Below are 24,733 nucleotides of genomic sequence, written 5' to 3'. Positions count from 1 at the left end.
GAGGTGTTGACCATGCACAGACAGCTAGTCAGGGGGGCAATTTTCCCACCAGCACACCTAATTCAGCAAATATTTACTGAAGACCTACTAAACGTCAGGCATGAAGCCAGACATTGGGGACAAAAATGTGACTCAGATAAGGTCCCAGGAGGGAAACAGACGGGGCTCTGTATAGTAACCATGTTATCAGGAAGTCATCAGAACACTACTAGATGGTAAAAATAGCAGATGTCCCCTCTCCAAAAATAATAATAACAATAATACACATAAGTAATCCAGTTACTGAGCGAGCATTCTGGCAACGAAAGAACCTATTTGGAATGAGCATAGTGTTATCTTCTGATGCTCTGCCTTCCGAACTCCAGTTACGGAGCGGCCCACCAAGAGGGTGCTGCCACTCCCCTTCCACAGGGTCCTCATGAACCCCTTTTACAATACCTGCCCGCCCTGAGAGCCTGTGACCTACAACAGGCCAGAACTGAGAATCTCGGACGTTTCCCCAGTGCCTAGCACAGAGCCGGGTAGACAGTGAGAATTCAAAACATTCATGGCAGTAGAGTTGTGAACTTGCCGGCTACGCACTGGACATCTAGCAAAATTAACAGCTGAAAACCTTACTGAAAGAAGTGGTCACAATCAGACTGGGTCACCAGTACCATCCAAAATCAATGGATCAAGTCACTTTACGGATTTTGTTCTGAGCTGAATAGTGCCCCATCTCCAAATTCATATATGGACAGCCTAATTCTCAGTCCCTCAGAATGTGACTGTACAGTTGTCCCCTTTGTATCTGCAGGGGGACTGGTTCCAACCTTGCCCCTGTGGACACTAAAATCTACAGATGTGCACATCTTTGTTATGAAATGACAGAATTTGCATTTAAGCTATTTGTACCCTCCCGTAGGCTTTACATCATCTCCAGACTCCTTGGAATACCTAACACAACGTAAATGCTCTGTACGCTGCTGTTGTACCTGTTGTTTAGAGAAGAATGGCGAGAAAATGAAAGGCCTGTATGTACTGAGTGCAGATGCGCTCTTCCCAAAGGTTCTTGATCCTCAGAGGGTTGAATCTGCAGAATCTGAGATACGGAGGGCCGACCAGAGCTGGAATCAGACCCCGCCAGATGTCACTTGGTAGTGAGGATCCAACATGACTGGTGTCCTGACACAAAGAGGAGACTAGAACACAGACACCCAGGAAACACCAGGCGAGGACCCAAGGAGAAGATGGCCTTCAAGCCCAGGAGAAAGACCTCAGGAGAAACCAGTCCTGCCGATTCTGCATCTCAGACTTCTCCCCTCCAGAATCCTAGGAAAACAGTTTTTTTCCCATTGAAGCCCCTCGGTCTGTGGAACCTTGTTAGGGCAGCCCTAGCAAACTGACGCTGGTCGCAAGTCCTCACTAAGGACTGAGCTGGCCCTGTAATAAATGATCCTCTTAGAAAGACATGGTTGAGAGCAGAAAGGGAGCCGGGTAGCCATGAGGAGCCCATCTGTCTTCTGGTTCCAGTCTGAGCTCTTGATCCAGCCATTTTTCACTTCTCTGGTTCTCTTTCCTCCTTTAAATATAAAAGTTTGGATCACAGCTGCTCCAAGTCTCAGGTAACCTGGAACTGCATTTTTTTAAAAATATTGTTTTAGTTGGAGGTGGACACAATACCTTATTTATTTATTTTTATGTGGTGCTGAGGATCGAACCCAGGGCCTCATGCGTGCAAGGCAAGTGCTCTGCCGCTGAGCCACAAGCCCAACCCCTGGAACTGGATGATTTTAAGCAGTGACCTCAGTGTGGCCTTGTAGTACATGACAGAGGTGGCATGTGGCAGGGGAACTCTCTGCCTTTCCTTAACTACAGTCACTCCAGGAGGCTCCGGAGCACTTCCCCTGCCTCTGCAGCCACCCCATGGTGTCCCCTACTGTCACATCAGGGTCAGGCCCTCCTCTACACATCTCCCACCACCGCACGCCTGCTGCCCCTCAGTTCCGCTGGACCACCCCAGCACGGGGAGAGGTCACCTTGTGGGCCCCAAGTTGAAGGCAGGAGGAGAACAAACAAGAACTATCTGAAGAATGGTTCCACCCTCTGTGTGATTCTAGCATCTTCCCAGAAAAGAGCAGTTCCTCCTGAGCCCAGACGTTAATGGGCCCTGCAAATAGAAACCACCGCAACAGAACAAGAGACACCTTAATTAATTTTTTTTTCTCCAGCAACATTAGTGCTAACGACTACAAGATCATCAATAGCAGCACAAGTAAAGATAAGGAAACAATTGCACACCCTTGGTGCAAACTCTGTGCACTATGCACTGGACGTCTACTTAGCATCCATGAGTCTGGGAACTGGCTCTTCCCATGGCTGGAAGCAACTTGCTATGATTTGTATCTGGACTGTCCCCAAAAGTCTGAGAAGAGTCTTGTTCCCCAGATGGTCCTTTTGAGAGGCTGTAGAACCTTTAAGAGGTATAGGCTGAGAGGGAGGTTTCCTAGTCAGTGGGGATATATCCTAGAGGGAGACCCTATTCTGATCCTCTTCCCTCTTTTGCTCCCTGACCATGAGGTGAGCAGTTCTGCTCTGCCACCCAGTTCTGTCATGATGTGCTGCCTTACCACAGACCCAGAAGCAGTGGAGCCAAATAATCATGGATGGAAAACTCCAAAACTGTGAGCCCAAATAAACCTTCTCTCTTTATAACTTGATCATCTCAGGTTATTTATTATAGTGATGGAAAGCTGATGAAAATATGACCCAAAACCCCAAGGTACTGTGGCCTTTGGTTTAGATTTTGTTATCCATAACCTAATGCTCAACTGTACCCTTCTCTAAAACCCATAGACTTCTTTTTTGTCCTTATCAGAATCTATATTTCTTAGAAGCTGCCTCTAGTGGGTTTCCCTTACTGGTATAAAAAGAGTACTAATGAGGCCAGGCTTGGGGATGTGCACCTGTAATCCAGTAGTTCGGGAGGCTGAGGCAGGAGGATTGTGAGTTCAAAGCCAGCCTCAGCAAAAGTGAAGTGCAAAGCAATTCAGTGAGACCGTCTCTAAATAAAAATATAAAATAGGGTTGAGGATGTGGCTCAGTGGCCGAGTGTCCCCATTCAGTATCTCCACCCACCAAAAAAGAGTACTAATGAGTAAAATCATACCTAAAAAGAGAAATGCAGTAAATTCTTAAAAAAATAAAAACCTACATTTGTTTACTTATTGTTTTGCTCCATTATTACTATTATTATTATTATCATTATCATTGTAAATTTGTCAGTATTGCCCACTTAAGAATCTCTACAACCTTTTCAAGGAGAAAGCAGTTTAAAAAGACCCTGACCACTTATTAGATATCCCGAAGGCTAAGATGTGACTGTGTCTGCCATGTCCTTTCTGTCATCTAAGCCGTGTCTGTGTGGACAGAACCACGAGCTAGAAGTGGTCTTAGAATCCTTCCCGCAGGAGGCATCTCCTCAGGTGCCCCTCACGCACATTTGTCAAGCAGTTGGCACCTCTGTGCTTGGTGATGCTCCTGCTACAGGTCCAAGGTAAGCAGGAAAGATCCCCACCTGTGCACAAGGGGAACCCGTCCCGGAAGAGAACACAAGCCCTGTTGCTGTGCTGTTGCGAGGTCCAACACAGAGTCAGCCCTACCACGTGATGCTGTATCTCACATCCCCACAGAGACGCAAGGGCCTGAGCGAGTGCACGCCCACGTGGCCCAAATGTGTGTACAGACAGGTGCTGAAGCACTTAGTGGGTTCATCAGCAAGGGGTCCGTTGTGGAGAAGCCATGAGAAGCCACCACTCCTATGCAAATGGAGAGAGCAGTGCCCACCAGTTAGAGAGCCTGGTTCTCAAGTACCAGGCTGACCAGGGCGACATCCGCTCAGCGTGAATCTGCAGCCCACAAAACAGGCAACGACCTCTTCTCCGGGTGCCAACTCTGAAGTGATGCATTATTTAAAAAAGAGGTTCTTAGGGAGTAAACAAACATGGTAAGAACTCATAAAACCGTAAACACTGGGATATGAAGGGAAGAGACGATGACACTTGTCAGAAGGTATTAAGAAGACATGACAATAAAAGGAATCTGCTCACAGAGAGAATGATTCCAAATACAAAATGGTCAGATCCGTACTTAGAAGGGTGGCTATTAATAGAAATCATCTTAGAGAGGTTTCATTATGTAAATGGCTCAGATGTCTGCCAGAAATGTACCCAGTAATAATTTGCATTTCTGCTGTAGCAGAAAACTCAAGGATGTCTCTCGCTGGATTAGGAGGGGACTCTTTCATGGGTGTATCACAGCATTTACAATCATGACCACAGGACCACCTATGCTCCTGGTGGGCGACAGGAACAGCTCATCAGGCACTTCTGTGTGTCAGGCACCGTGGTGGTCACTTTCCAGGCACTGGGGCTTGGAAGGACGACACTGAGAGACCAGAGGCTTAGATCAACATCCTCAGGTCTCACTGATCACAGGTGACGGAGGCAGGATTCAAACTCAAGTCCCTCTGACTCCAAGCCCCGCCCTTTCCCACTGCAGCATAGACATGGTGGGCCAAACCCTGTGGTGTCCTAAATACAGTGCTTCAGGCGAATGGTGATCTTAGAAATGGTCTAGAAAAATGGACACTTCCAGTCACTGCGTTCACAAACCTCCCTACCTGCCTGCATTCAATGGCACTCCTATTTGCCCCAAGTTCCTTGGACAAGAGTGTCATACTCTGGTCAGCACTTGATATGGTGCAAGGTAGTAAAATCACACAGGCATCACGAATTCAAATCCTATAACCTTCAAATGTTAAATCATCCTAGTTAGAGGCCCCATCTGTCCCAACTCCAACTGGAAGTCACACTGAACACTCCCTTCAGCTCTAAAGTCAATTGGGGACCCACTTTGCCACCCCCTTCTCCAGGTCCTTGGTTTCACGACCCTCATTTCTAAAGGACTCCCCCTTCTTCAATTCTTCATGGTTGAAATTAGTGTTCTGAAATCCCCAGGTGAAGGTAAGACTGTCCCCTGAACCACAGGACCTCACTAGAATGTCTGATCCGTAATCATTTGTCTCAGGTCCCCCCACTTTATTTCCCAGTGGGGAAGGCACTGAGTCAGTCTGGCCACCGTAGGAGGTGACCTTGCACGGTCTGCTCACTGGTGGATCACCCCACTCAGAGCCCCCGTGAGGATCACGATGAAACGTGGGCAGGAACCTGATGAGATAGGAGGTCTGGGCTAAGTAACTAGAATTTCCATGGGGTTGGTTGGCCAAAGGCAAATACTGAATCTTTGCGTTCCAATGTTGTGAATGCAATGACCCAGAACCACTTTTGCCCCTTGGGAGCCCTGCAATCCAGCACACAGGACCCAGAGTGAGGACCTTGGTGGGGTGGAGGAGGGGCCAAGGGTTGCCCATGACCAGAGGTCCCTGCTGGAGCTTTAAGAAGGCAAATGCCAAAAAACAAGAGTTTCCATGCCAGCCCTGGAGTTTCACAAACACCAGCCTCTATAGAAACTGGAAAAGGAGAAATTGCTAGACAAGGTGAAGCTTAAAGGAAAAGCACATTTTTGTTTAAATGTGAAAAACACTTAAATGTGTAAACACATTTGGTCCTTGCTTTTAGAATATATTATTAATATGCATTTTGTTATTGAATTTTTTTTAAAAAGAGACAGGCTAACTTGTTTACTTCCTAAGATTCTCCTGGTGGGTGCACTGCCACGAAACTCTTCTAAACAAAGAGGTTATAGACAAAGTAATTCATTAGTTAATTAATTAATTAGACAAACAATCCAGCCATTGACAGGCCCGGAGAAATCACTCCCAACGCTTTGTGTTGTTGTTTTGCTTTTCTTTTCCAGTTTGGAAAGGAAAAGCCCTTGAAATGAACGGGATCGCATTACCCACTCAATTCCACATCTCACTCTTTCTCACCAAGCACCCCCAATTCTGGGTCTCCCCAGTTTGCTCCTAGTTCAAGACCACGGTCAAGTCATCTGCAGCCTGGGGCACCCACGACTGTCTGCCAGCAGACCCTGCCACCCCTCTTCCCCAGGCACCTGCCTGGCCAGAGTGCTGGGTGTGGCTTCGGGGCAAGCAGACGTAGGGAACAGGTGAACCCCCAAGCTGTCTGCGAGATTGGAGCAAAATATGTCCTGAGGAGCTTCAAGTGATGACAGACCCGAGACTCAGAGCTAATTAACAGGAAGTGGAGCAGAGGCGGCGACAGCTCCAAGCAAGGGTGCGAAGCTCACGTCACTTGGTGAGGCAATCCAGGGAGCAGGCTCCGCGGGGCAGGACATGGATGCCTGCGCCTCATTCGCTTTGCAGAATAACACATTTCTGTTAGAAATATGACTTTACACTCCGGTGAGATTTCATAAGGTGTTGACCTGCTACTAATTACCGCAACCCCGGCTCTGCAGCTAACAAAACAGCCCCTCCTGCATTTCATTCTGGTCACCTGGTGCCGGCACACAGCAGAACACACCTAGGGGCCAGGAGCCGCTGGGCTTCTTTATGCTTAATCCTTGCAAGCGATTAGCTTCTGCCTGAAGGGCTCTTTTGTCTTCTTCACACAGTTATGATTCTCTCTTATTACTAAACAGTTTAAACCACTTTCTCCCTTAATCCCATCCAAATTTACCAGTCCTGGCATCAGGCAGATTTAGCACTTACCTGATGCTCATGTGAATTTCTCCAAAGTAGAAAAGTTGATCCTCATGGGTAACCTTGGACAGATCACAGCTTTCTGGGCCTCAGTTTCCTCACTCGAGTTGGCATGAGAACTGAACACTGTGTGTGTGTGTGTGTGTGTGTGTGTGTGTGTGTGTGACATTCAGAGCATACGAAGTGCTCAGCATGGTAGTCGGGTACACAGCAAGCACTCTGAAAATGCCAATTGCTTTCATTGCCATTGGTATTAATATTATTATCTTGTCACTTGTGTTTATATTTGCATTAGGCTCCGCCATGGGATTATTAAACTCTTGAGACGTGGGGCTATTCTTATACACTGCCCAGAAACTAAGGGTTTGACAGAGGTTCAATGGTGCTGACTAAACAACTAAGTAGCAACTTGGCAAGGGTTCAGGCAGTGCACGCTGAAACTCTGCTGCTGATTGCTGATTACAAAAGCTCCCGCGTGCAGTATGAGCTTAGGCAAGAGCAGAACACAACTATATCTGATTCTTTAGGCAGAACAGTGACAAGATAAATAAATATGTCTGAATCTGCAGAGAGATCATTTCAACGGGGCTTCAGAAGGAGAAAGAAAAATCTACTGTGCCTGGGGGCCTTTGAAACATCTTGAAGATGCAATGAGAGGAAGGGTGAGCAGGTAGGGGGTGGGAAGGTGGGAGAGCCAGCAAAGCCAAGTTCATGGTGCTGGGGAAAGGCAAGAGGCATAGTCCATGCAAAGGAAATACAGCTCCTTGCAGGACATTTCCAAGGTCCGGTCAGTTTTCCCAGAGCTCTACTTTGCCTCTCCCATAAAAGTCCCTTGGCCACTGAGCCTGACATCTGAATTTACCCTGGGGGCATCTCCACCTTGTGTTCCTGACCACCATCTGCTTTACTGCCTACCACATGCTGTGTGTCCCTCTTCCTGTTTTCCTGTCCCATGTTAGTCTGATGTCCCTTGTTCCTCAGACACACAGAATGTCATCGCTTACAGGGAACCTCCAAGGATTATCTCCTCCCTGTTGCAAGGGAGGAGACTGAGAGTCCAGAGATGAGTAACCTTCCCAACGTCACAAAATCTGTGGCCCAGCAGGTAATGAAACCTAGACTGTGTGAGCACCCGCTTCCTCCCAAAGCAATCTAGCCTACAATTCTGCACCACCCTGCCCGCCTCCCTCTCCTCCCGGCCCTTCATGTGGCTGCTAAGTCAATAAGTCAGTAAGGACAGGACTGCCCGGTGGGACAAAATACATGGCCACTCTGCACTCTGCAGTCACCTGCATCACACACAGGGACCTTCTGCCCACACAAGGAAGGAACAAGCTCATCCTCCTTCCGTCTGTGACGTCACACCTCCTTGGTTTATTGATTAACGTGGAATTTAAATGCCTCATCAATGGTATCAGGAATTAATTCAGAACCTTGTTCCAAGACACACACTTGATTCCTTTTTGAAAATGAGTTATGTTTTCCCCAGGGTCTTTTCTTCCCGAGTCGTAATGGTGTTGTTTGTGAGGGAGGCGCTATGGCTTTAACACCAGGTGCGTTTAAAAAAAAATAAATAACCGGAACTAAATTAGCTTTTACACCAAACAACAGACTAGGAACAATAAAGGAACTCTTTGACAAAGAAAGAAAGAGACCCATTTGGCACACTAAAAATCAACAGCTGTTCTCAAATCAGTTACTGGTAACAAGTGGGTTCTTAGCAGGGAAAATCACCTGAAAATAAGCATGTTGGGCTAGAAAAAAAAAAGTCTCACAAAATAGCCATTAAGATAATTTTTCTTGAGGTGGCATGAGACAAGACAAGCTACATAGTTCATTCATTTTTACTAAACTCTTAAGTGAGTCGGATATACTCCAGGGAAATGGCAAGGCAGGTGGGGGGATTCCCAGGAATATGTGAATCATAACTCTGAGTCATCGGTTTGGAAAATTTAGGACACACTCACTATCAGTTATGATATTATTATTTGCTAAATGTCCAAGATATACATTTCCTTGTACACAATTTACAGAGGTAAGTTGCACCCGACCCTTTCCTATGCTGTAGGCTGGCGCAGGAAGTTTTGTGAAGTTTCGAGTACTACTAGTAGGAGAGAATAAACCTATATGATTAACATGGGCCTAGGCACAGCTTATACATGTGCATCGTTCATAGTGGGTTCAGTCTACGGGTCCTTAGGCTTGGGCTGGGTAGAGGAATGAGTTGGGGGAAATTAGAAAAGAATTCACAAAATTAGCAACAGAAAATTAGGCACAGGGTCTGAAGGTCTTCCGGCAGCACTAGCTTCGAGATCAGCCTGCCTGGTCCATAATGTGTCCACAGTCCTGCACTGACGCCTGTACATGGCCAAGACCTGGACATTTCATTCCTGTTTTCTTCACCAACAACATATTAGGAGCACATTAGTACACAGGTTAGCTGAGTTTAAATAGAAATGTTTACATATTATTTTTCAGATGAGCTGTGACAGGAATTCTAGTACGTGGCTTTATCACCTTGCCAGAAAAACCTGTCACTGTTATAAACTTGGCAGCCATACGTAGTTTGTGGAAACCCATCTGTGGGTCCCTGAGAGAAGACCCCAGATCAGCACCACGGAGCAACTGAAGTCAGAGACTGCAACGAAATGCAGAAGCAGCGGTGAGGGAACGGCACCCCGAAACTTGTCAAGGTGAAGGGACAGTCCCTCTCCAACAGGGCGTCCTGTGCCTGCACCCCATACAGTGAATCCAACGTGGGGAGAGTGCCCAGGACATCTTCACTGGGACTCCGGAAAGGAGAAGAAAGAAAAACTCTGTGCACCTCAAATTCAAAACAATCCCTACTATCTTCTGCCAGAAGAAAATGATGTGTGTTCAAGAAGATGGGAGAATCTGAGGCCTTAAGACTGCGAAAAGCTATGACTGACCCATTAGTGCTCAGGAAGTAGCTCAGACCTTCTGGGCTTGCTTTCTTGGAGGTTTTGGAGCTCTGGGTTCCTGTGAAGTGCCGTTTCAACCATCAGCAGCACTTGCTATCATAGAAATCTGAAAATAACACATTCACTCTGACACGCCAACTCACTACTTTTAATTGTGACTCATTAAAGATGTAAATAGAAGAGGAATTATGTTCACCTCTACTACAGTTCTTTGGCTGTGGTAAAATTACAATGCTTCTGCTTCTGTGCAGCAGGGAAGACTTCTGCTTTGAATAACATCCCAAGTGCAGGGCTAGGATTCTCTCATTTTCCAACAATAGGCATTGCATGCCACTGACTGTTGTTGGGTAGAAGCAGGTAGACAGAAGGATCAATTTTAAAATAAACAGGAAGAAGAGTAAATTTACATCATTCCAAAGATGGTATCTGCAAAATTCTGAAGTCTTCCTGGCAGGTGTTACAGAAATGAGAGGCTGCTGGAGGAAATTCTGCAAAAAAAATTCAGACCAAATTATGCCCAGAGAGGAACATGAAGGCTATCAGAGGTAGTTTGAGCTTTTGTTTGACAAATATTATTTTCTTTGTCTTGTTATTTTATTAACAAGGAAAAATAAAAACAAAACAAAAAACAACCGGTCTTCTCTTTATCTATATTCCAACAGAGTACAGTTTCTTAAATTAGAATGAGAATTACACCTTATTAGTAATTGTCAATACAATAAAGTATTGATGACCAATGATTACACATTTGAAATGCTATATCAAAAACTAAGAACCAAGCACAAAAGGACAAATATTCTATGACTCTGAGCAGTATATAAAATAGACAAACTCAGAGAGAAAGGGCTGAGAGGGAGGAATAAGGGGTTAATATCCAATGGGTACTGAGCTTCTCTTGGGGATGATGAGAAAATTCTAGAAGTGGATAGTAGGTAATGGATGCACAACTATAGGAATGTAAATAATGCCACTGAATTGCTCATACATCTATCATGAAATGTATGCACACACAGGCATACAGTCGGCCCTCCGCATCCATAGGTTCTACATCTACACCGTCCACCAACAGCAGATAGAACATATGGGAGAAAAATGTGCACCTGTACTAAAAAAGAAATGTGCACATGTACCAAGTTTTTTTTTTTTTTACCAGTATTCCCTAAACAATATGGATAACAACGATTTATGCAGGGTTGGCATTGTATTAGACACTAGCCCTGAGCGAGAGGTGACATAAATCGCACACCATTTTATGTAAGGGACTTGAGATTGAAGGAATTACGATTTCCTTGGAGGGGTCCTGGAACCAATGTCCCACAGATACCAAGGTACAAATATATAGTTACTCCAGTTTGACTTATAAATATATATTTTGAAGGTCTGTATTAAGGACATTTTCCAAATGAGGGGTCTGACTGCTGGGTCCCTGAGGCTGAGTGCTTTTGGTTCATTGACCCTCCCAAAAGGATGAAAGCAATACCAGGCAAGACCAGGGATGACACTAATGTGGCCCTTCCCCATGTCCAGACCTGCAGAGCTGGCACAGCTGCAGGTGATCGAAGCCTCTGAAAATTGACACCAGCAAGGGGGGGCGGTAAATATTTCCCACTCCTGACTCACATGCAGTAAGTGGATTTGATAGTTTAGAGAATCTTACGGCAGATCAATGTCACAGGGCAGATTAACCACTCCAAAATTTGTCAAGTTAATAAATACAGATTTGGGAAAGATTTACATGATGCATGTCAGCGGTCTCACTGGCCATGACCTTTGATAGCTGGAATTGAACTTCCCCTTTCATGAAATGTCATTCCAAATTCCAGGCAGCCCTAGGAAGCAAACACTGTTTGCCTGTTGCTAGGTGCCTTTTAGTACTATAATAAACTTGGGCTCAATCAGAAGCAAAGTGCTTGCCTTAAATACCTAGGGCTCCTGCTTATGGACTCACTCTCCAATTCTATTTACTGTGAAGGGTAAGTTCACTTTGCAGGCCCGCCCACCTCAGGATGCTGGGCTCCAAGGAGTGGCTAATGTGATGGGCTTCTCCAAATGGCCACCTGCCAGCAGAGTCATTTAGCAGAATGCTGGTCCTGGGGACAGCTGAAAATGATTTCTTTCCCATCAACCTCTGCAAAGTAGATTAGGTCCTTGTGGGGCTTTAGTTTCCTTGAAAGCAACAGGGTGCTTGCTTAGCAAAGTGGACTTGAGTCAGCGGAAGGAACAACCCGTGGAGACTGGGAAACAGCAGTGCTTCAGTAGAGGTGTGGGGATGGCAGAGTACAGGCTAGGGGCCAGATGTTCCTGTTCCTCCTCCTCCTCCTCCTCCTCCTCCTCCTCCTCCTCCTCCTCCTCCTCCTCCTCCTCTTCAGTGTTGGGGATGGAACCCATGACCTTATAAAATAACTCTACCACCAAGCCATGCCCCCAACCCAGAGGTCGGGGATGGAATCCTTGTTAGGTCATATTCATCAATCCCAATCATCTATTCCATTATAATAACAAAATTTAAAGGTAAAGGTTACACTTTAAGATGCCTTGTGAGGACAAAGGAGATGAAACAGGTAGAAGCTAAAAAGAGTTATTTAATAAATTAATTGGTTAATTTCCCTTTTAAAAAGGAAAATGTACAAGAGCGTTTCCAAAGTTATGTTGAAGAAGCTTCGAAAACTGACTCCACCAGGATTTATGAAGTATCCACCATGCCCACAGTCCAGAGGATGGTCTTAGGAGAACCCAGAGGAGAGCAGGATGTATCTCTAACTCCAGGGAACTTACACCAAGCAGGGAAATCAATCATCCTTCCTGATCATAACCTTTTCCCATACCAAAACCTGTGCAGGCTTTCTACCATCTAAAAATATCCCAACCCTTGCTACAGGATTAACTCAATTGCTTTTCTGCAACACAGGGACAGCTATATTACAGAGGACTGTGATGAGTAAATTTATATAAGGTACCAGCTACAGAATCTGGTGCATAGAAGTCACTCAATTAATGGTTTGCATTAATCATTCACGTTACTGTAGGCCCTGCATATCTATGGGTTCTGTGTCTAACTTTCCCTCAATCATGAATCAAAACCTATTGGTAGACAGTCAGGTGTGGCGGTGCACACCAATAATCCCAGAAACTCAGTAAGCTGAGGCAAGAAGATCACAAGTTCAAAGCCAGCCTTAGCCAGCAAGGTCCCAAGCAACTTAGCGAGACCCTATCTCAAAATAAAAATAAAAAGGACTAAGGCTGTGGCTCATGGTTAAATGCCTCTGGGTTCAATTCCTGGTAGAAAAATGTGTGTGTATGTGTGTGTGTGTGTGTGTGTGTGTGTGCATGTGTGTGTGTGGTGTATAGACAGAGAAACTTATCTGTTCTGAACATGAACACCATATTTTCTTGTCACCATACTCTTTAAAAACTACAGTATATCAACTCTTTGCATTGTTGTTAGGTATTATAAGTAACCTAGAGACACTTAAGGTATACAGGAGGATGCATAGATTAAATGCAAACAGGATGCACCAGCAGATTTTGGGGTCCAGGGGGAACTCGTGTTTCAGGAACCAAGTCACCCAGACAACTGCAATATTGAATCGACCTATCTTTCCTCCACATTTCTCATTATTCCACCTCCACTTTGCACAGGCCCCAAACTGATCCACAGCTTTCTTCAAACACACCCTACCCTCTCCCCTCTCCACGTGTCACAGCCTGTGCCCTCTTATTTAGAAGGCCTTGCTTCTCTATCCAGGTGGACCCCTGGCAGGGTGCAGCTGTGCTACAACAAGACCTGGGTCCTCCTTCCCCAGATCACAGAGCCCTCTCCTCGTGTTCCTGGGCTCTGCTGGTCTTTCTCACTGAGCTCACTGACACGTTTCACCTTTCCTGACTGAGTGTGAATTCATCAGCTGAGTTTAAGGAAGGCCCTAGGAATAAAACAAATACTGGAAAATTTCTCCCAAGTAATGAACTGAACACCCTGAAAATGGTGTTGAGGATAATGGCTCTCCTTTGTTGGAAAATCTTATGTGAACTAAGGTACTTTCTCCAACTTTGGCATGTACTGTCTTATTTTTTCCTGTTTCCAGGGTGGATAACCTGAGACCCAAGGAGGTTAAACAATTTGGTCGGCATTACACGGCTATTTGGTGGTAGATTTCTATTCAAACTCAGGAAGTTAGCCTCAGGAACCTATGCTTATTCCTGTAATCCCAGCAGCTCAGGAGGCTGAGGCAGGAGGATCTGAGGTTCAAAGCCAGCCTCAGCAAAAGCAAGGCGCTAAGCAACTCACTGAAACCCTGTCTCTAAATAAATACAAAATAGGTCTGGGGATGTGGTTCAGTTGTCAGGTTCAATTCCCAGTATCCCCAACCCCAACTCCCCCAAAAAAGAACCCATGCTTTTAAACTTGACATTAAATTGCTGCCCAACGGCATAATGGCAATCTTTCATGTGCTTTAAAAAAAAAAAATCTGCACTGGTTATAATCAGGACTGTATTTTAAAACTTTGGGGATTGAATACACACGGTAACTAAGTTAATGACAATGTATTACACACTTGAGTTACTACCAGACAATCTTAATTGTTTTCACCAACAACAACACAAAAAGCTAACTGTGAGGTGATAAATGTGTTAATTGATTGCAGTAAACATTTCACAACACAAATATGCATGTGTGCATGCACGCCACCTTGTACACTTTAAGTGTACACAATTTTATTTGTCCATTATACCTCAATAAAACTGAAAAATTTAAGTCTGGGATCTATTATGGTACTGTGTTCTGTACATAGGCAATTGCAATTGGAAAAAGCAGCCTACTCGTTTTCCTAATCGAAGCTACTCTTGCTCATGAATCCCTTTATTTTATTGTTGTTATTATTATTTGGGTGCTGAGATGGAACCCAGGGCCTTGCACATAATGGGCACGGGCTACAACTGCTGCTCACAGACACTTCTGCCTGTTCTAACCAACAAACACTCTCAGATAGGCTCCAGCCACAGCATCACCACACCAACTGTGGAGACAGTCTGCAGAGGGCACTTCAAGATAAGCACCTTCTATACTGGGAAACACTGAAGCTGTAATGAAAACTGCAGTATCTGTTTCCTTCCTGAGGTTTTGTCACTAGGCATTTAGGATGCTTCCGAGTACCATCTCTTACGAATGTAAGACGACATGTAGAGCCTCCTGACAATGATCAGCAGTGGTAGCTGGACCAGCTTGCAGCCCATGGAGCAGGCACCAGGGAAAACTACAGGTAAATTGGAGTCTGCACTTTCACCTCAGCCTCAGCCACTGTGAGTTTCCCCACTCATCTACCAGCTGGAGGGGTGGACTTTTAATGGAACCCAAGGTTCAGGACAGGAAAGCAGGAAATTCCATTAAGGTTCTTCACTGTGCAAAACAGGCAAGCGGGACTGGGGACATGGCTCAAGCGGTAGCACGCTCGCCTGGCATGCGTGCGGCCCGGGTTCGATTCTCAGCACCACATACAAAGATGTTGTGCCCGCCAAGAACTAAAAAAAAATAATAATAATAAATATTAAAATTCTCTCTGTCTCTTTCTCTCTCTCACTCTCTCTTTAAAAAAAAAAACAGGCAAGCGTCAACTTATAGAGTGATGTGTTTTTTAAATCTTTCTAAGTCACAATCAATACATGTTGTTGACTAATGTCTTAAATTATCCAATGACTGTTCATCTTTTGTCATGAGTTTATATGTAAAAAACAAACAAACAACAACAAAAAAAAAAACTCAAGGTTGGGTAATGGTATTATACAAAAAAAAAAAGTAGCAAATCTCAAACTAAAATTCTCTATTTCAACTTACTGATGCAAATTAAAGAATGAATAGAAAAAAAGTATGTTATATATGTACACATGTTTACATTGTATACTACAAATAATATATGCCATTAAACAACCTGCCCCTAATACCAAAATATTATCCATTCTTATTTACAAGTGTGAGGATAATTTTTTTAAAGGCATTTTTGACATGTGATATTAGAAAACGTCCTATTTTTCCTTTTGAAAAGGAATTTTGAAGAACCAAAATCAGTTTTGGAGAGGATTTTTCATTTATTTAAGCCAAGTTTCTTTCTTTTTTGGTATTTTAGCCAAATAGAATTCTTAGAAATGAAAAAATAGTAACAAGCATATTCCTAGAGCAGAATAGCCTTTCAGAATTGAAAATGTTACATCAATCCTTTAATGTTATCCAGTCTTGACTTTTTAAATTTCCCTTAAAAAAAAAGAAAGGAAAGAAAAAAACACATATTCACATAACATCGCCAGCCCTGCGTGTGTCATTAATTTGTATTTCTGATTTGACGTACATGATTACACAAGACACAAAACAGCTGAAAAAGCAATTTCTAGCAACTTTACAAATAGGGTTGCAAAGAGGCCAAAGTATCTCCTTTTGATGTTAAAATTTTCTACTGCCCAAGATTTACTTGGATAGTTTAGTTTTTCATGAGATGATGCTGTGTCTAACTACCTTCATAAACATTGTTTCTCTGAAACAGTAATTCGTACTGAAGTTTTCTGGGAAAAAAAAATGAGTACTTTACCTTGAAAGGTATTAAGAAATTTGCAGATTTCTTCTTACTTTCTGTAAATATTTATTAAGCCAGAGTATGTGTGGGAATGGACTTAATACGTGATATACAAGGTCTAAAATAAACCCAATCTCTGTCCTGGTAAACAATCCACAGAGATAGCTACATTTTAAAAAAGCACTGCAGTAGCATACTGATAATACCAAAAGGGGGGGGGGGTAGTTCAGTGAGGCCTCAGTGGATGAGTAGGAGTTCCCAGGGTATTGAAATAAAAACGTGGAGAAATTGATGGTCCTTCAATGATACAGTATGTTTGAAGTCCAGGTTTTACCTCATGGGGGATAGAAAGCCAACAAAATCCTTTTAATTTTTCCTTTCACCTCATCATATGGCTTCATCACTACGGGAAATACCAAAGAAGTATTTTTTGGAAAAGTGCAAGGTATAGTCATACTATACCTTCATTTCTGTTTTACTTATTTCTGGTCTTTGTGGATGGGCATAAGCTTTATCATGATTCTATAAACATTTTACATTTAACATTCTATGACAAACATTTTTCCATGCTTCCGTGTGCTACCAAGGGATTTTTTTCAATGTACGTGTGTATGGATGGATGGATGGATTTTAGTACTGGGGATTTAACCTTGGGGCAATTCACCACTGAAGCCAGGAAGGTTTCCAAGTGTGAGAGACTGAATCAGACGCTTTCTTTGAAAAGATCATTCTCAATAGAGAAGAAGTGGACTGTTGGAAGAAAAGACCGAGGTTAAGAACATCCCCTGGGAAGCTGCAGCCATGGTCCGGGTTGGTGATGCTGAGGCCCCACACGCACGAGGGCAAGAGCACAGAAGGGCAGGCTGCCTGGGAGGGGCCAAAAGGAAAAGCTCTGGCACACTCAAGGGTTGAAGCCCGCCAAGAGGACAGTGTCCAGCCTCCAGGACCGCGTGGGTTGGTGATCCCCATAAAGGGAAACAAGGTCATTTCAAGTTTAGGGTTTGGATTCCCACTCCCCATCGGAGCCATCCGGGAGGAAGCTGGAAGTAACTGGGTTTGGACTGTGCAGATGCAGTTCATCAGGAGGGCAGGATCCCTGGAGAGCCGGGACCAGGACCACTCCTGGTCAGGAGGCCTCCAGGAGGAGCATGCGCAGTAACAGCCCCGGGACACCGCTTCCCCTGTGGTCTCCCAGTGTGCAAATGTAGCAGTTTAATCCTCGTTTCTTTTGCTGCACAGGAAAGACCTCCCTTCAAAGCCCTCAGACAGTCACTAAGGAAGAGGACCTACCAAGTAAATCAGCATTGGTTCCCATGGTGCCTGCTGTCAGAAATCCATTGCATTTCCTGAACGGGTGTGGTTTGACTCAGCTCCACCAAACCGCACTGCTTCTCTGAAGGACTCCTGCGATCATTAGCCTGTGATAGCATCAGCTAGAAGAGCGAGTTCTAACACATTGAACAGAAGGCATTTTGGGTACTGCTGTACAGAACATTGGCTTAGGTACACGGGGAACCAAACTAAGCCAGAGGACCGCAGGAGCTTTCTAGACATGGTCTGCCGTGCAGCTTGTGAGTGGCCTGGCTCCTTTCCTGCTTGCCTCGGCCCTCTTAAAGCAGTGCCCTGGACTTAGGTGGCAGTTTGGAAATCCTGCAGATCTCAAGGCTACCTCCTGGTAAATGATGCATCATTTCTAACCAGACATTTGTTCTTGTAGAACCAATTTTTTCTCTTTTCCCACCCACAAGGAAATACAGTTTCTTATTTAAAAAAAAAAAAAAAAAAAAAAAAAAAACAACCATGCATCGCTATAGACCTCCAAATCAGAAATGCCAACATCTGGCATTTAGCTAAAATCCTGTACATTATATTTCTTTAATTTTATCCTTGATTATTCCTCCAACTGAAGCTTTAACAAAGGCTCAAAGACACTTCTGCAGACAACTGTACATTTGTCTTCTGTAACTGACAACCTGTGTGATTCCCTTTTGCATCACAAAAACAATTCCCAACCCCACCCACTGGAAAAAAGAAGCTATACAGAAAGAAAATCCTGTGAGGGTCTCTGTGAAGCTGATACTAAAAGGCCCCAGTACTTAGCACTGGTTTGGGAACACATGCTGTTTTTACTCTTCATTTAAATAAGAATATGAGAAGAATCCACCCAGTTATACCTTTCTACTTCCCAAACTCCTCAAGTCAAAACTGAATGGAGGACCTGGGGGGTGTAGCTCAGGGGTAGAGCGCTTGTGTAAAACGTTCAAAGCCCTGGGTTCATCCCCACCACCAAAAGAAAAAAGAAACTGAATAGAGATCTGGGACAAGAAACTTTGACACTGTGCTTGAACATGCCTTTTCACACAAACTAAATCCAGGATCAACACAATTTCTCTGAGTAAAACTGTAACTAAATAATACTCAAAGAAAAAAAAAGAAAAAAGGTTGTAAAAAAATGTTAATGCCCTTGTCAGTTGTGATATTATGAAATATGAATTTGGTCTCTATCACCATTTCCTGGCACACAACTCTTAAAACCCTTGGAATCTCCAAAGTGAGTTTTGAATGCTGGTTGACTGTCAGTTGACAGCTGGCTGTTCCCTCCATAACTTCAAGAAAGGGGGTGGTCCCTGGAGAGACAAAGGCAGTAGGATTAGAAGGTTAGGGGCTTTATTCCAACCCCCACAGCCTCCTGGGAGGTGGAGGGGCTGAAGATTAATCTGGTCAACAGTGACAAAAGATTTCATCATTTATGCCTACCTAATGGAGCCTCCATAAATACCCCAAAAGAGTGGCTTGGAGAACTTTTGGAGAGCTGAACAAGAAAAGGGTCCCAAAGGGTGACCGTCCTGGAGAAGGTGCAGAACTCCATTCCTTGCCCTTCTCCCTCACCCTACACATCTCTTCGTCTGTTTATCTGTGTCCTTTATATATTCTTTATAATATTCTTCATAATGCATCAGCAAACATGTGAAGTGTTTCCCTGAATTCCATGAGCCACTCTCAAATTAACTAAGAGCCAGGGAGGAGGCTGTAGGAATGCCAATAGGTAAGTAGTCAGTCAGAATCACAAGCCAACAAGCTTGGGCTTGCAACTGGCATTGGAAGTGGAGGGCAGGGTTATAGGACTGAGCCCTGTACCTGGGGTACCTGACATGATCCCCAGGTGGACAGTGCCATAACTGGATGGAATCAGAGGATGCACATCTGGTGTCCAGAGGAGAATGGTTTGCTTTTCTTGGGGTGTGTGTGTGTGTGTGTGTGTGCGCGCGTGTGTGCGTGTGTGTGCGCACGTGTGTGTGTGTGTGCGCGCGCGTGCGCGCACATGTGTGTGTTGGTAGGGGAGAATTCCCAAACATGTGCTTACAGAAGTGTTCTGTGTTGTGAGATAGCAGCAGCAGCTGAGTTTGGTTTTTTCCTAGATCGACTCAGTCGGTTACTGTAGAGGGCGATATGTATCCTGATGACCTCACTTGTTCCTTCAAAGGCTGGAGAGGCCTCTGAAGATCATTCTGTTTGGTTTTCCTCTTGAACTTACTGTCAGATCCCCCTGGGATGAACCACCAGCAAGGGCATTTAGGAGTTGCACCAGAAGCAGCCCCACCCTGCAAATCTCTTCTGGGTCATCCAAGGCCAGGCTTGTCCTTGCAGAGACAGAAGGAGGAGGGACGAGGGGCTCCAGTCACCAGCGCGGCCTCTTAACATTGAATGCAAATCCTGAACCGATCACGCCTCTGTGGGCGCTTTGAGGTGCGTCCACTGCCGCTTAATTTCATCCCCTCAACAACAGGATTGCTCTCCTGCCTCCAGAACTGACAACCTGCGAGTCCTAACAGCTGAAAGAAATGCCATTCAGAACAAGCGGCCAAGGGCGGCAGGTGTGGCTTTGGAGCCAAGCAAGAAGCTTCTGGTTTACCAGAGTGCTGTTCCCTTCCTCAGATCTTTCTGCCATCCTGTGGCTCCCGTCCAGCTCCCTAGAGTGATTTTCCACCTATACCAGATCTGGTCACATGCTACTGTCATGATAAGGAACAGAGGCAGTGGTTGAGGAGAAAGAGACACAAATGCCAAGTGTCTCAAAGAGCCTCTGACCTAGTGGACAATGCTTTACACATTTTGACAAAACCAGGTTTCTAAAAGTTCAAAGAACATGATGACTTCCCACCCCTAAAAGGTTAGGGAACCAAAGAGTAAATTCCACCCTCTTGGTTTGATGCTACTTAGATCAGCAAGCAGATATTTCCTGGGCATCTACCATGTGCCCAGCCCTGGACCCTTTGCTGTGGGTGAGGAGAGCCAAGAAGAAGATGCAGAATGAGTCTCAGTTGTCTCAAACCTCAGCTTGCAAGAGTTACATGGGCTGAGTTTCTGGGTTCTCCATCCCCCAGAAGTGTGATTCACCAAATCTGGTGTAGCTGAGTCTGCAGCTTTCATGACCACATCCAGCTGCTTCAGATACAGGAGATCCTGACCCTAGACCCGCCACCCCCTTGAGAGACACTGGTTTGTGACCGGGTTCCTGTTCTGGAGACATGTGCAGCCCAGACAAGGAGATGGCAAACCCCCCCCCAAAGCCAAGGTGTGACAAAGCTTTTTGTACAATGCAGCTTCTAAATGTTATGGATGTGCCCAAAGAGGAACCAGTTAGTGAAGTGCTGAGGATTGGGGGAGACCTGGGAATGAGAGCCGGGTTTCCTGGTGGCAGGATGTGGATACAGAGAGCCTGAGCAATTGTGCTAACCCAACCTCCTGAATCACCGTGAGAAGGTGGCCACAGTGTGCGGTATAACTAGGGGCGAAGACCTGGCTGGGGGACCACCAGCCAACAGGTCCAACAGGGGCTTCATGTGACCATGACAGGAAGGGTGCTCTCACCAGGAGGCTCTTAAAACTGGCATTTCCAGATAACACTGCGTTTGCATTTTCACTCTACTGCATTCATGTGGTTTCTTGCACTTCATAATTTAACATTTGTAAGAGAGAGGGAAAAAAAAAAAACGCTGTTACGAAACCCAAATAATGCACCACTCTGAGGTAGACAGCCAGCTGCTAACAAGAGTGACAGCTGAACATCACTGAAAGTGGTATTCACAGCTCTGCTTCTTGGTAAGAAAGAAAAATATTTAATTCCGTTCCATGTGAAAAATATTTGGGGCTCCCAGGGCGAAAGCACTGGCAGATAAGAATCAGTGACCCGTGGCAGCAAGCACAGAGGAGGAGGAGGTTAGGTCCTCTGTGGAAAAAGAAGAGACACTAATTCGAAAGGCGCCCATACACAGATCTGTATTTGCATGGAGTCATCGTGAAAGATGGTGTCACATTTTCTTTAAGGCTGCAAGGGAATACATCATTAACCACATGTTCTGCAAAGTCCTGCTTCACCAAAAGAATGACTCTCAAAATGGGTGCCAGGGGGGAGAAGGGACACCCGCCAGCTGGTACTGCGTGCCTCCTGCAGATGCTGACTTGCCACAGGCCCTCGGGAAATACAGTTGGGCAAGAATCAAAGGATATAATTATTTAATTGATTACACTAGAGGGCACTGAATTTTAAACTTGCAAGATTTTGGAGCTCAATGAGACACAAACTAGCACTTTTATAGGTGAGTCATTCATTCCGAGGCCAAGAGTGAGCTCTCCTGGGTCTCCAGGTTAGGTGGGGATAAACTGGCCTTCCACTAGAGGACTCAGATGCCAAGAAACTTCGTGGTTGAGGCTGATACAAGATCCTTGGAAGTCCACATTATTTGGGTGGATAGTTTGGAATTCTTTTAATCATTTACTTATAGTTTGGAGTATTTGAGCTTCAAACCCAGACCAATATTATCATTCAGGGGATCACATTTAGCAACAAGTTCCTCAATAAACAGACAGTAGGAATGGGCCCGGGTGTTCTACAGCACAGCAGCAGGGCTACAGTTGGCAACAATTTATTATATATCTTATAAAGAACTAGAGAAGACAAAGAAATGATAAATGGTTAAGCAGATGGAAATGCTAATTACCTGATTTGATCATTACACATATATTCAAGTATTGAATTATCACTCTGCAGCCCATTAAAAAAAACATTACTCAATTAGCATTTGTTGAACAAGACCTGGAAACTCCCAACGACTCCCACCTTGCCCATCCCAAAACTTGATTACAGACTAACTTGATTCCATCATCAGATGGAATCTATTTCCTCTTCGGTGAAAGATTAGTCAATCCCTTATGCTTTCAATTACAATAGAATACATGTAAGATGTAGCTGGTCTGTTGTTGTTGTTTGGATTTTTTTTTTAATTTTTAATTTTTTTTTCTTTTTTCAACACAAATGCATTCTCCTCAGTTCATACATCAAGTGGATTTCAGAAATAAGCACACTAAATTTATTTGGCTGCTCTTGACTTTCAGTGACTAGAACAACATCATCTCAAATGGCTCATTACTGGGGTGCTACAGAGACAGCTAGGCCCTTGAAGAAGATGTCTTGCACACCAAAAAGACTCTGCCAGGTGAAATTTAAAGCTAATAAACACAAGCCCTTCTGACGACTCACCGAAAACCATGCGTGTTTCAGATTCTTCGTGCAGACTGAAGCCCGCTCTGTCTTGCCCGTGGTCCGCAGCAGCACTACTTTTGGGTCTTCCAGACAATTTCTTTCCTTATGCCCCAGGACGCTGCAGTGAAACAAAACAAAACACCGAGTCAGAATGAAAATGCCACTTCAAGCAGTTAGTGGATAGTCAGGGGAAATCCCTGGCCTTTCTCAAATGTCTATCTCCTGACCTCAAACAGCATGCTAATGACCAGAAGGAAGCTTTCGCACATCTTATCTACATACGCTGCCCTAAAATACTGGAGGTGGGGGGTCAGGGAGGAAGAAGGAGGGAAAGCACAGCCCCACGCTGCGCTGCGGGAGATGGTGCCTCCTCAAACGAGGAGCCCCACCAGCGGGAAAGGGCTGCCAAACTGCAAATCTTCGACTGAAGGAAGGAAATAAAGGATTCATGACGCTTAAATGATTCAAGGCGCTGATGTGTAGGTTTCAAGAGCAGAGAAAGTTTTGTTTGAGATGAAAATTCATCTGATTCTGCTCATCAGAGACTCGGACGGGCTGAGCAAATATTTTTTTTAAAATAAAGGGCTGCCAGGATCCAACCAACAAGAGTAGGAGACAGAGGACATTTCCATTTTGCACTACAAAGAGGTCACAGATGGGCTTCTCTCATCTGCCTCTTGATGAACTTGGGGAAGACCTTCTCCAGGCGGGAAATGGTTGCTCCCTGGCACACTGAGCGTGAAATGAAGGGGAAGATATGCATGCCTCCCGCCCCACTCATGCAGCTGAGGAAGCCTACACATCAGATCCGCGGGCGACAGGGTCACTCTGAAAAGGTCCTTTCTGCTTTGGCAGCTTTCAAGGCTCACTGGTCACAGTCTGTGGTTCCAGTGTCTTCCAATGCTCAGTCAAATCCACCCTACTGTTTGTTCTTTGACAATGGCCATTTGAGAGGCTGGAAACAGTCTTCCAAAGATGCCTGTATCCCTTCTTAGCCTTTTATAAGCTCTTCCCCCATTTTCTTTTAAAAAGCCCAGTGGAGGGCTGTCACCCAGCGACCAGGATCTGGTGGCCACATTACACTTGTAACTCGGAACTCTGTAAAATGCTCCGAAGGTCCTGGGGCCATCACCATAGATCACATCAAGTGACCCACTTTACGAGGGAGGCTGTGCTGGCCTGTCTCACTAGGTTGCTGTGTGGACAACTGACTTTTCCAGAGCCTTCTGAAGCTCTTACTTTAGGGAACAGTCAGTGATTCTTCCAAGGACTCTGGGGTAGTCACGTACCTCTGGTTAAATTGACGTGGACACTTAAATCTTTGGAGAAGACTGCGTCTGCCTCTTGGTTAATGTTTAAACAAGGGGATTAAGTTCAATGTCACAGAATTTTCAGTCTAGCTGAAAGAGCAACTGCCTGGGAATGGCAAAGTCTTTTTTTTTATTTTCTTGATGCTATCAATACTCGCCGAAAGTGGGGTTGTGAGGATTTTATTAGTTTTCTGAGCAGTTTTCATGAAGTGTAACTCAGCTCCCACTCAAATGTGTAACAGTAACATATTGATTCAGATCAACATAAGCCAGGAAGTTCAAAGTATGACAAACTGTCTTTAGCTTACCGGCTTGGTAAAAACAGAATTTGGAAAGAAGAGGAGGATTTTAGTAATAAGCTCACTGCAAGTTATTGGCTGGTATCAATCTTTTTTAGTTTTTTAACTAAAAATAGCTTGTTGCGTTTCCATAGGTGTCACGAACTTGCTATCTTGGGAGGGGTCTTTGCCATCTAATTAAACCTCTGCAGATGAATCTGCTGGCCATCCAGCTCTTAAAATCACAGCAAGGTAAAAGGTACTTTGAGGAGGCTCTGGGTCAATCATTCAGGCTCACTTTGACTTAGTAGCCACGAAACCATCTAACATGATATAATATGGCTTTAAAACAGAAAGTTCACCAGTAGCCAAATGCTTCTTTATGGTAGTCTCTTTTTCTGTTTTGTTTCTGCCCTCAAGAAAGAAATTCAATTC

General features: G+C 44.7%; 1 protein-coding gene across 11 annotated transcripts in view; it reads right to left on the bottom strand.

Moving 5' to 3' along the window:
- Positions 1-24,733, bottom strand: part of ATXN1 (ataxin 1) — a 385,115-nt gene that overhangs the window by 268,445 nt on the left and 91,937 nt on the right. For all 11 annotated transcript variants that reach the window (XM_081294749.1, XM_081294754.1, XM_081294744.1 and 8 more), the window contains one exon: positions 22,708-22,828. The gene's annotated coding sequence lies outside the window, so the exon portion shown is untranslated. The remainder of the gene's footprint in view (positions 1-22,707; positions 22,829-24,733) is intronic.

The sequence above is a fragment of the Spermophilus citellus genome, assembly GCF_964194105.1.
Source record: "Spermophilus citellus genome assembly, chromosome: 5".
Lineage (NCBI taxonomy): Eukaryota > Metazoa > Chordata > Mammalia > Rodentia > Sciuridae > Spermophilus > Spermophilus citellus.
The sequence above is the reverse complement of the archived record's forward strand: the minus strand, read 5'-3'. Positions and strand labels throughout refer to the sequence as shown.